Source organism: Bos indicus x Bos taurus, chromosome 4, assembly GCF_003369695.1.
Source record: "Bos indicus x Bos taurus breed Angus x Brahman F1 hybrid chromosome 4, Bos_hybrid_MaternalHap_v2.0, whole genome shotgun sequence".
Lineage (NCBI taxonomy): Eukaryota > Metazoa > Chordata > Mammalia > Artiodactyla > Bovidae > Bos > Bos indicus x Bos taurus.
In genome coordinates this window covers 54,071,910-54,082,876 of record NC_040079.1, presented here as the reverse complement: position 1 = coordinate 54,082,876, position 10,967 = coordinate 54,071,910, and positions in this window count along the sequence as shown.

Genomic DNA, 10,967 nt, shown 5'->3' with positions numbered 1-10,967 from the left:
CCAGGGCTGCAGTCTGAGGCTCAGACTCAGGGGGAGCACAGGAGTGGGGAGATCACTAGGCCCAGGATGGTCAAGGAAGGCAGCTAGAAGGAGGGTGCCCCCAAAGGCTGTACAGTAAAAATAGACTTCGGGGACTTCCCTGGTGGTAAGGTGGTTAAGAGTCTGTCTTGTAATGCTGGTGATGGGGATTTGATTCCTGGTCAGGGAACTAGGATCCCACTTGTTGCAGAGCAATTAAGCCCACGAAGTATGGCTGGAGCCTGTGCACTGCGATGAAGGACCCCACAGAGCCACAACTGAGACCTGGCACACCCAAATAAATAAATAATATATTTTTAAAATAAAATAAAAATAGACTTTGAGAAAAAATGAAATAAACCATAAAGATACACAAAATACACATTCACATTTTCATTATCAGATTTAGCAACCATAAAATTACTCTGTTAATTGCTGAAAAAATTTCCATATGCTTACTCTCAATTTCTGTACTCACTGCAAGACGATAGTCCAAAGTTTACAAGCTGACAGCATCCATGGACCCCCTCCCCACTTTGAGAAGCCCTAAGATACACCGTCTAACTCTAAGGGCCAGTCCCAGTCAGACAAAGATGACCAACAGCCTAATGCTACCTTCCCCTAGAGAGTCACCTCTCTCTCCTCACTGTGTCTATAGTTTTTAAACCTGGATGAGCATCATATCCTCTTTCCTCTGTCTACAGACTCTATCTTTGATAAGGGCCAGAACTGGGAGATTTTCTGCAATATTTTTTAAAGCATCATTACTGGAACTATCACTTAGAGGGGGCTTGCTAAGAAGCACTATTTTCTTGCAGTCAGATTCCTGGTTGGGAAGTTAGAAATTCTGGGTTCTGGTCTTCAACCTATCACCAACTAGCTAAGAGGCAAAAAATATTTCTCTTGGTGTCACCTTCTCCCCCACTCCCATGAGCTGGACAGAAAGGCATCTCTGGACCCTACAATGTCACCACTGTGGTTGCAATGATCTAGAAAATGCATATGGCCCCATAGGTTCAGACCTCAATGGACAGGACAGAAATCATGGTGAGACCCTCTTGGAAAGAAGTCTCTGGTTAACTAGTCACACACACGGGTAATAGGTCTTATTAAACCAATGGCCTCGGTCCCTCCCTAGGTGAATCCTGACACCACTACAGTGCCAAACATGCTAACTTGTGTTTGCCCTTTCCCAAAGGCAATCTGCCAATTCTTTGACCTTCAAACCTCTGATCAGTTCAGAGTCATGGACAGAGAAGTGAATCTGGAGAAGCAGTGCAGCCCCCCATCCAGGGGGACACAAGTTCTGTCTCTAGCAGAGCTTCACTGAGGAGGCTGAGCACACCTCACCCCTCATTGAGCCTCAGGTTCCACATCTACGAGGAAGGGAATCAAAGTAGGTGTTCTCTGAAGTGTTGAAAGTGTTAGTCGCTCAGTCATGTCCGACTCTTTTCGGCCCCATGGACTGTAGTCCACCAGGCTCTTCTGTCCATGGGATTCTCCAGGCAAGAATACTGGAGTGGGTAGACATTTGCTTCTCCAAGGGATCTTTCTGACCCAGGGATCAAGCATTGCAGGCAGATTCTTTACAATCTGAACCACCAGGTTAGCCTCTCTATTTTGTATATGAATTTTCCAGTTATCACTAGACTTTCATCATAACAGGAGTCTTTGTAAAAGATCAATGTCACTTCTGGTCTGGATCAGCTAGGTGACTTCCTCCACCCTGATCACATTCGCATTCACTTTCTTATGTAAAGCCTGTCATAGCAGCTAGACTCGTTGAGAGTATATCACAGTTCAGGCACTGAAGTATCTTCTGCTTTGATTAATCCACGTCACCCTCTGAGCCACCCCAGGAGGCAGAGACTCTAATAGGTCCTATTCTGAGCTCCACTGCTGCTGCTGCTAAGTCACTTCAGTCGTGTCCGACTCTGTGTGACCCCATAGATGGCAGCCCACCCTGGGATTCTCCAGGCAAGAACACTGGAGTGGGTTGCCATTTCCTTCTCCAATGCAGGAAAGTGAAAAGTGAAAGTGAAGTCAATCAGTCATGTCTGACTCTTAGCGACCCCATGAACTACAGCCTACCAGGCTCCTTCATCCATGGGATTTTCCAGGCCAGAGTACTGGAGTGGGGTGCCATTGCCTAGCTCCACTATACAAAGAGAATTGTGACCCAGAGTACTGAAGCAACACACCCACGGTCACACAGCTAGAATACAGTGGACTGTCCAGCTTTAATCAGTGTCTACTGAGCCCCTTTGAGGCACACATAAGACCTTGCACAGAATGAAAGTATGGGGCAGCCTCTGATGGTATTTATGTTATGTTCAAAAACCAATTTCTCCTCCTTCCTGAGCAGCCAAGGGAAATGCAGGACAAATATGAATTTCCTTTGTCAACATTCTATATACACGCCAAAGAGAACATTAGCAGATTGTGCCAGGAGACGCAGTTCTCCGAACAAACACCTCCTATTATCACTGAATAAATGGCTCCAGTGCTCAGTTTGAGAGCACCATCCTTAAGGGAAGAAAAGGCTTTTGAGTGAAATTCCAATTCTCCCTTTACAAGCAGCCTCCTGGTCGGACCAGCCAAGGGGCCAGGTCATTGATGCCCAGGTGGGCCCTGAAATGCAGGAGAGCTGGGTACGGGGAGAGTTTTCACTTCATAGAAAACAAGAGTGACGTTTCTAAAAACCTACAGACCTTAGGTGGCCCTACCTGCAGAAAGACACCTTAGCATGGTAGCTAAGATCATGGCTTCCTGACCCTCACTGCTTGGATCCGACTCCTCGGGCCATTACCTATTGGCCCTGTGACCCTGGGCCCACTGCTTAATCTCTCTGTGCTTCAGTTTCTCCATCCTTAAAACAGAGACAACAGTAAGGTTTTGTGAGAATTATGTAAGTCTATACTGTCTATGCGGAGAAGGCAATGGCACCCCACTCCAGTACTCTTGCCTGGAAAATCCCATGGACGGAGGAGCTTGGTAGGCTGCAGTCCATGAGGTTGCTAAGAATCGGACATGACTGAGTGGCTTCACTTTCACTTTTCACTTTCATGCATTGGAGAAGGAAATGGCAACCCACTCCAGTGTTCTTGCCTGGAGAATCCCAGGGTGGGCTGCCATCTATGGGGTCACACAGAGTCGGACACGACTGAAGTGACTTAGCAGCAGCAGCAGCAGCAGCATCATACTGTCTATGTGAAGGGATTAGAGTCTTGCCTAGCAGGGAACTCAGCTAAGTATGCCTCAGTTGCTATTATTTTAATTTCTGGTAACTCACAAAGTCGACTACTTGGAAATGCAGAAGTCAAGAATTTAAATGTGGGATTTCACTTCCTCATGAAAATACTTCCTCATAAGAAAAGTGTGATTACCTTCCCTGAAGGCAATAGGAATGACTTTCTTTCCCTTCTTCTCTCCACCAACTAAGTGCATGCATCCTTGGGTTCTCATCTCCTCTCCTCTTACTGTTTCAGCACCCATGGCCTCCACCCCTCCTCAACATATTCGCAGCCTCCAATACCCCATTCTGGGCTGTTCCTTGACTGGGGTGGACTCAAAGCCCCAGAAAATGGGGCCTGAATTTTTCCTCTGCTTCTCCTCTCATCCCTCTGGATCAGCCTGGTTCACCTCTTCCCATCCTCCCAGAGAAAGTGTGACAGAGGGCTGGGTCCACAGAAAGTACTGGGGAAGGACTAACTCATACCAAGTGACCACGGGGTAGAGGTTGCTGAGAAGACAGTCTGAGGTGAAATGCTGGCCACAAGCTCATCTGCAAGCTATCTATAGAGCATGGCCTTCAGTTGTCCTAAGGGGCTGGTCTCTTCTCTGACTCCCACCAGGACTCTGCAACGCCTGGCTGGAGTTTATTTGTGCACTGTGTCCTCGTCTGACCCAAAAGCAGCTCTCTCAGTATTCCTTCACCCACCACTCCCTGGGGGTTTGTATGTGGGGTAGGTGGAAGGTCAGGGAAGCCTGGTGTGCTGCAGTCCATGGGGTCGCAAAGAGTCAGAAACGACTCAGCAACCGAACAACAATACAGAGGGGGAAACTAGACACCCCAGGCTCCAGGCCTTGAATTAACCCAGGGGTCGCACCCTCCTTGCAGCCCTTGGCCCCCAAATTTCCAACTAGAGCCGGAAACCATGAGCCTGTTCAGTGTGATGGGGGAAGACTCAAGCCTAGGGTTCAGGACCCCTGGGGTCTCCTCCACAGTAGCCTTGCTTAAATGCCCACATGAACCCACCCAACCTGAGAGGTCGAGAGAAACCCTTTCTCATTCCCCAGAACAAGCATAACAAATTCCTACATTTTAAAATAAATTTTTCTTAGTATTAAAAAGGACAGGGCTTCCCTGGTGGCCCAGTGGTTAAGAATCCACTTACAATGCAGGAGACATCGGTTCAAACCCTGGTCCAGGAAGACCCCACATGCTGCAGAGCAACTAACCCCGTGTGCCACAACCATTTAAGCCCATGCTCTGTGAGCTGCAACTACTGAGCCCAGGCACAACTCCTGAAGCCTGTGCCCCAGAGCCTGAGCTCCACAGCAGAAGCCACCGCAATAAGCCCGCGCATGGCAGATAGAGGGTAGCCCCCACTCACCACAGCTAGAGAAAACCTGCGTGCAGCAACTAAGATGAAAGAATTTCCCCAAGTGGGGGTGATGAAAGAACTCTTCCCCAAAGATGAAAGAATTCGGCCTCAAGACTGCCACCTGGAAACCCTGCCTGCATTTCCGGTCTATCTGCCTTGCCTGGCATATTTCAGACTCAAGACTGCAATACAAACTCTCCCCTGAATTTCAAACCTGCCAGTTCATCTATGGATTTCAGACTTTCTAGCTTCCACGTCTGTGTGAGCCAATTTTTCAAAATGAATCTCTTTTTGTGTATACCTATCTTACTGGTTCTGTTTCCCTAGAAAGCCCTGATGAACACAGGCAAAGTCAGGTAGCAGAGTAGCTCTGAGACCCATAAGGGTACTTCAGGGTAGACCAGAGGCCAGAGGGAAGGAGTACCCTGAATGCACCATGCTGGTCTCAGTCTCGCCTCTCTGGTGGCTTCTGGGCACACCCACCCATGAAGGGCACTGTCCACTACACACACCCAGGCAGTCAGTCAGTCATTCAGTTGCTCAGTTGTGTCCGACTCCTTGCGACCCCATAAATCACAGCACAGCAGGCCTCCCTGTCCATCACCAACTCCCGGAGTTTACTCACTCATATCCATTGAGTTGGTGATGCCATCCAACCATCTCATCCTCTGTCATCCCCTTCTCCTCCCACCTTCATTCTTTCCTAGCGTTAGGGTCTTTTGCAATGAGTCAGCTCTTCACATCAGGTGGCTAAAGTATTGGAGCTTCAGCATCAGTCCTTCCAGTGAATATTCAGGACTGATTTCCTTTAGGATGGACTGGTTGGATCTCCTTGCTGTCCAAGGGATGCTCAAGAGTCTTCTCTAACACCACAGTTCAAAAGCATCAATTATTCGGTGCTGAGCTTTCTTTATAGTCCAACTCTCACATCCATACATGACTACTGGAAAAACCATAGCTTTGACTATATGGACTTTTGTTGGCAAAGTAATGTCTCTGCCTTTTAATATGCTGTTTAGTTTGGTCATAACTTTTCTTCCAAGGAGCAAGCATCTTTTAATTTCATGGCTGTAGTCACCATCTGCAGTGATTTTGGACCCCCCCAAAATAAAGTGTGCCACTGTTTCCACTGTTTCCCCATCTATTTGCCCTGAAGTGATGGGACCAGATGCCATGATCTTAGTTTTCTGAATGCTGAGTTTTAAGCCAACTTTTTCACTCTCCTCTTTCACTTTCATCAAGAGGCTCTTTAGTTCTTCTTCACAGCACCTCCTTTGGGGCTTCTAACAGAAGACTACTCTCCCTCCCTATTTCCCAGCAGACAATGCACTGGGCTCTGCACATCCTCTGTCCCCAGGCAGGGGTGAGTGGGGCCAGGGCCTGGCAGGGGTGAGTTTCAAGGCAGCGGATCCAGGCACAGCCAGCGGGAGCAGGAGGGTCTTGACTTAGCAAGAGGAAGAAGGGTCTCATGGTTGACCTTCCACATAGCTGGAGTAGCGGCACCCGAGTCCATGGTCAAGGGCCCACGGGGAATGCATGTGTGGGTCTATGTAAGCCAAACAGAGAGACAAGGGCAAGACAAGAGGCCAGCAGAAGCTGGGACTCTGACCAGAGGTGACCATGAGAACATGAGCTCCCTGGAATTCACGACCCCCCAGAGAGGTCACTGAACCTCCCCTGGGATGTGGGATAACGTGCTTACACCAACTTGAGCTAAACCTCCAAGGACAGCTGTTGTCACATGGAAAGAGCTATGGATGGGCAAGGCCCAGGGGAAAGCAGTCCCCTGCCCCTCCACGGTTGGGACGCAAGCATATTGACCGGAAGGCAGGGCCCAGGGAGACCCAGAATCCTGGTTCAGGACTTTCTTAGAGCTCTGACTAAATGTTTCTTGTTTCTGGCCTAGCTCTAGCCTTCGGTACAGCTGATTTTTCTGTGTATCTTGGGAAGATTAAAGGGGGTGAATTAGGAGGTGTAAGTCTTCAGCTATCATAACCTTCATGGCCTGTAATTTGTCATTGTCAGGTTATGTTCCAGCAAGGGCTGAGGACTGTGGAAAAGAGCTCAAAACGGAAGGAAGCGGACTTTACCCCACAGCACTGACAGACTGGCGCTGGTGGATGAAACAAGGCAGAACCACCACCCCACCTCAACTGTACCCCGGGCCAGGAGAGTGTCTGCCCAGAAGGCCATCAAACAAATCCCACATGGAGAGGGCCCGAGCAGAGACCAGGGACCCTGACAGGGAGACCAGGCCCCTGGGAATCTGAACTTCTCCAGCCTCTTCCATGACCCGGGGTATGATGTAAGGCAGTCTAATCACAGACATCCTTATCCCCATTTGACAGATGAGAAGACTGAGGCCCAGGGGGTTAAGCTTTTTGCCAAGGGCTGACAGCTGGTAAGTTATGCTGCCAAGCTGCCAGTCACTGGGCCTGATATTTTGCCATCAAAGGGCTGAATCCAGGCCCCACCAGCCTCACAGAATACTCACCTTTTATTGAGCTATGTCTTGGGCTCTTGCCATCTGGGGTACCCACATGTTACCCCAAAGCAGAGGGAGTCTGGCCCAGGAGAAGGGAGGGACCAGCGAGAGGTGCAGCCTGGGAGCAGCCTTCAGGAGGGAGGCCTTCCCGCACTGCCTTCACTGGTCTTGGCTTCTCATCTGCAAAGTGGGGTGGGAACTGAGTGACTGTTAAGGTCCTTCTAGCCCTGATGTTCTCTGGGGAGCTGCGTCAGGACCAGGACTCGGGCCACCGGCACTTCCGATCCTTAGAGCTTTCTGACTTGTCTCCTGCCTCTGGGGCATGTCCCAGCTAAGCCCCTGACCACTCTGTTCTCTCTGCAGTGCCCATGTGACCCTGTCACTGCCACAGCTAGTTCCTCCACTACCTGCTTTATCCGGCCCACGTGCCCCCTGTTCCGGACTCTGCCCACTGCTCATCCTCACTTCAGTGGTCTCACCACCTCCCCATCCCCAACCACGACTAACTCCACCCCCACCTCCCAGCCATCCCTCCTCCTCCCCCAGACTCTTGCTTTCTCACTTTCCCTGGGAGGCCCTCTGTCCTCTCTGACTGCCTCTCCTCTGGCCTCCACACTTCCACCCTCACCCAGCTGCGCTCTGCTCATCCTCTGACAACCTGGGGGCTAGATGGTATTAGTGACCCACACTCACTGACCCTCACAGTCCTGGCCTGTTCACTAGTCTGTCTCCCCACCACTCTGGGACAACCACTATGTCTTATCTCCCTGCATCCTGCACTTGGCAGATGCTCCATGACTGCTGAATTCATACTAAGGACAGTCCTCCTCCTTCCTGCCCAGTGTGCTTATGGGAGTCCAGGAAAGGCAGACTTGACTGGAAACATTCAGAGTCTGCCCATTGTGCCAGGGCCTTCTCAAATCCCTCTGTCCCTGACTGCTCCAAGCCTCTTCCTCCAAGACTCCTGTAGTTATCCCCAGTCATCTGCTAGCTTGACAAACACTTGTTAGGAACCTACTCCATTCTAGGCACCCACATTCACGCCTTGCATAGGACCTTGCACATAGTAGGTCCTCAATATTTGTTGATTTTGAACTGAACAAGCAGAGTGACCATAAAGATCTTCCCTTGTGTTTCCAGGAAGTGGTTATGCTCCTCCAATCCTATTGAGAATAGGCGCTACTATTTCATTTTACAGGTATAGCCACTGAGGAGAAAGGTAGAGAGAGTTAAGTCATAGGGGCCACGGCAGACACTGGAGTGGAGCAGACACCAGAGACCAGACCCTTTCCCAGAGGGTAGCAGCAGACTGGCCTGACCTGCACTGCCATCAGCATCCCTTCCATGGGTTTCTGCCCAGTCCAAACCACTGTGCCTGCCCTGGGAGGAGCCTGCACAGGACACAGGGGCAGCTGTGAAACCACAGACATGACAACCAGGAGCCAGACCCCAAGTGCCACTCAGCCCAGGAGTCCAGGCTATTCTGGAAAGTACAAGTCCCACAGCTGTTCTCCAGGCACGAAATTCAAGGCTCTTTGGTGAATCGGTAAGAACTCTGCCAGAGCTGACTTAATCCCCATTAACCAAACATGAGGACTTGTTTTCCTTTAGAGACGAGTGACAACAAAGCTGATCACAACTCAGACTTGGATCTGGCTTCCCTGAACCAGGATTTGGGAGGGGAAAAAAGACCAAGAGAGAGACCAAAGTAATGGCCCACAGAACCCACAGAAAAAATAAAAGCAAATAGTGAGCAAAATCAATGCCTGTTTTTTCAGCAACGCTATAACACTGTGTTCTGAAATTGCATCACAAAAGCATACTCTGCAGTCTGAGGCTAAATGGGTGTGAGGACAGCTAAAATAAGGAAATAGCGTCATAAATGGCTAGGGGGCAAGATGAGAGATGGTGTCAGGGCAGTGGCCCCACAAGGCAGGACAAGGAGCCTGGCCAACGTCCCCTTCATGGTGCAGGCCCTGCCTTCCCAACAGACTTGGGACTGAGATGTCCTCTTATCTCTTGCCTGGGCCAATGCCCCCAGCCACTCTGCTTTCTCCTTAACTTCAGACTTGTTGCTCTGACCCAAGACCAACCACCCTGCTGCTCAAGCAAGCGTTCTAGAAGCCCATCCAGCTCTGTCCCTCCCCTGCTCAGAGACACGTGCAACCCAAATGTCCTCCAAAATCACCTTTCCTTTCACAGCCAACACCATGACCCGACTGTCCCTGCCCATTAGACTTACAGAAACTCAGGCTCTCCCTAACAATTCTGGTTCCCAGACATGGGGATGGGGTATTTTCCATTTTCTTTCTCACTTTTGTTCTAAACTCTACTGTTCAATTCTTTTTATTCATTTATCTAGCTGTGTGGATGAGGCCTTAGTTGCGGCATACAAACTCTTAGTTGCAATATGTGAGATCTAGTTCTCTGACCAGGGATCAAACCCAGCCCTGCCCCACCCCACCCCATCCACATTGGGAGCTTAGAGTCTTAACCACTGGGCACCCAGGAAAATCTCTATGTTCAGTTCTTGATGCTTCTGTGTTGATCAGAATTCCTTGGATTGTCAACATAGAAAGACACTTCAGATTAGCTCAGGGTATCAGGGAAGATTTACTGAAAGTTCCTTTCTGGGGGCAGAGGCACAGTGGTTTCTGGCTGGACTGGAACCAGAGACTCAAAGGTTACCAGGACCTTCTCCCCTCCTCTTTTCTCTGCTCCTCTTTCCTTCAGCTTGGCTTTCCCCAGACAACAGTCAACATCCTGCAGTTGCTGCAGTTTGCATCTGTCAGTTTCTCCAAGAAAGCAGTAGTCTTTCTCTTACATGCAAAGTTCAAAAACCCAAGGGAAGTACTCCGATTGGGTCAGTTCACACCAGGTGCCCACTCTTGCACCAACCAACTGTGCTCAGTGGGGTGAAGCCCTCTTGTCTGTCTGGCCTGATGGATTGCATTGGCCCAATTCAATCACATGGCTGAATTAGAACTTGCACTCTGGGGGAAGGTGGAGGAGAAGAATCATGCTCCTAAGGAAGCAAAAAAGTGGTTCTTGGAAGGCAAGATATTATAAGGGTTGATGGCCCACCAAAGAACTATAGTACATAAACAGACACACAATATGTCTGTGGCATTAAAATTTCATAGCAGGGAGTGAAAATAGGAAAAAAGAAATCTAAAATGGCCTCCTTTCGGAGGGAGGAGTGATAATGAAAAAATACATTGAGAAACACTGGGACAGAGAATGGAGCATTACTCAGAAGGACAAGACCATTCCAGACAAAATGTCCAATACCCTCCCACTTCCTGCCTCTGCTGACCCCTCTCCAGCTCTGTCCACACATGGGTCCAGCACCTGGCCTCGTTCTCCAAACACCACTGGCACCTGCTCTCTTGTGGGGTGCACTATTTCTAAAGGTGAGGGTAGTGGAGGAGGAGGGTAATTACAGCCCCGTCGCTAATGTTCACTGACCATTCACACTGCTAGGAGGCCCTTCCAGCCCGCCCCTCCCCAGACCTGCCTTGCCCTGTGGTCCTTGTCCCCCTTTTCTCTCTGAGCCCCTGGGACAACCCTCAGCTCAGATTCCAGCCCTTCTACTCCTTTCACTGTCTCAGATGCCAAACTGAGCTAAATTTCAGAATTTCCACTGCTTTATTTTACAAAGAAATCACCCACCTCCCTTTTAGACCACCCTCAGTTCATCTTTCATAATCAAAAAAGGGCCATATAGGCATTTTCATAAATAAAAGTGTCTTCTGCCCCAGTTTTCCCTTAGGAACAGAAAGCTTATAAATGACACTTTGTATTAGCCTTGCCCAGATCAATAGCTTCAGGCAGGGTCTCTTCTGCCACCAACAATC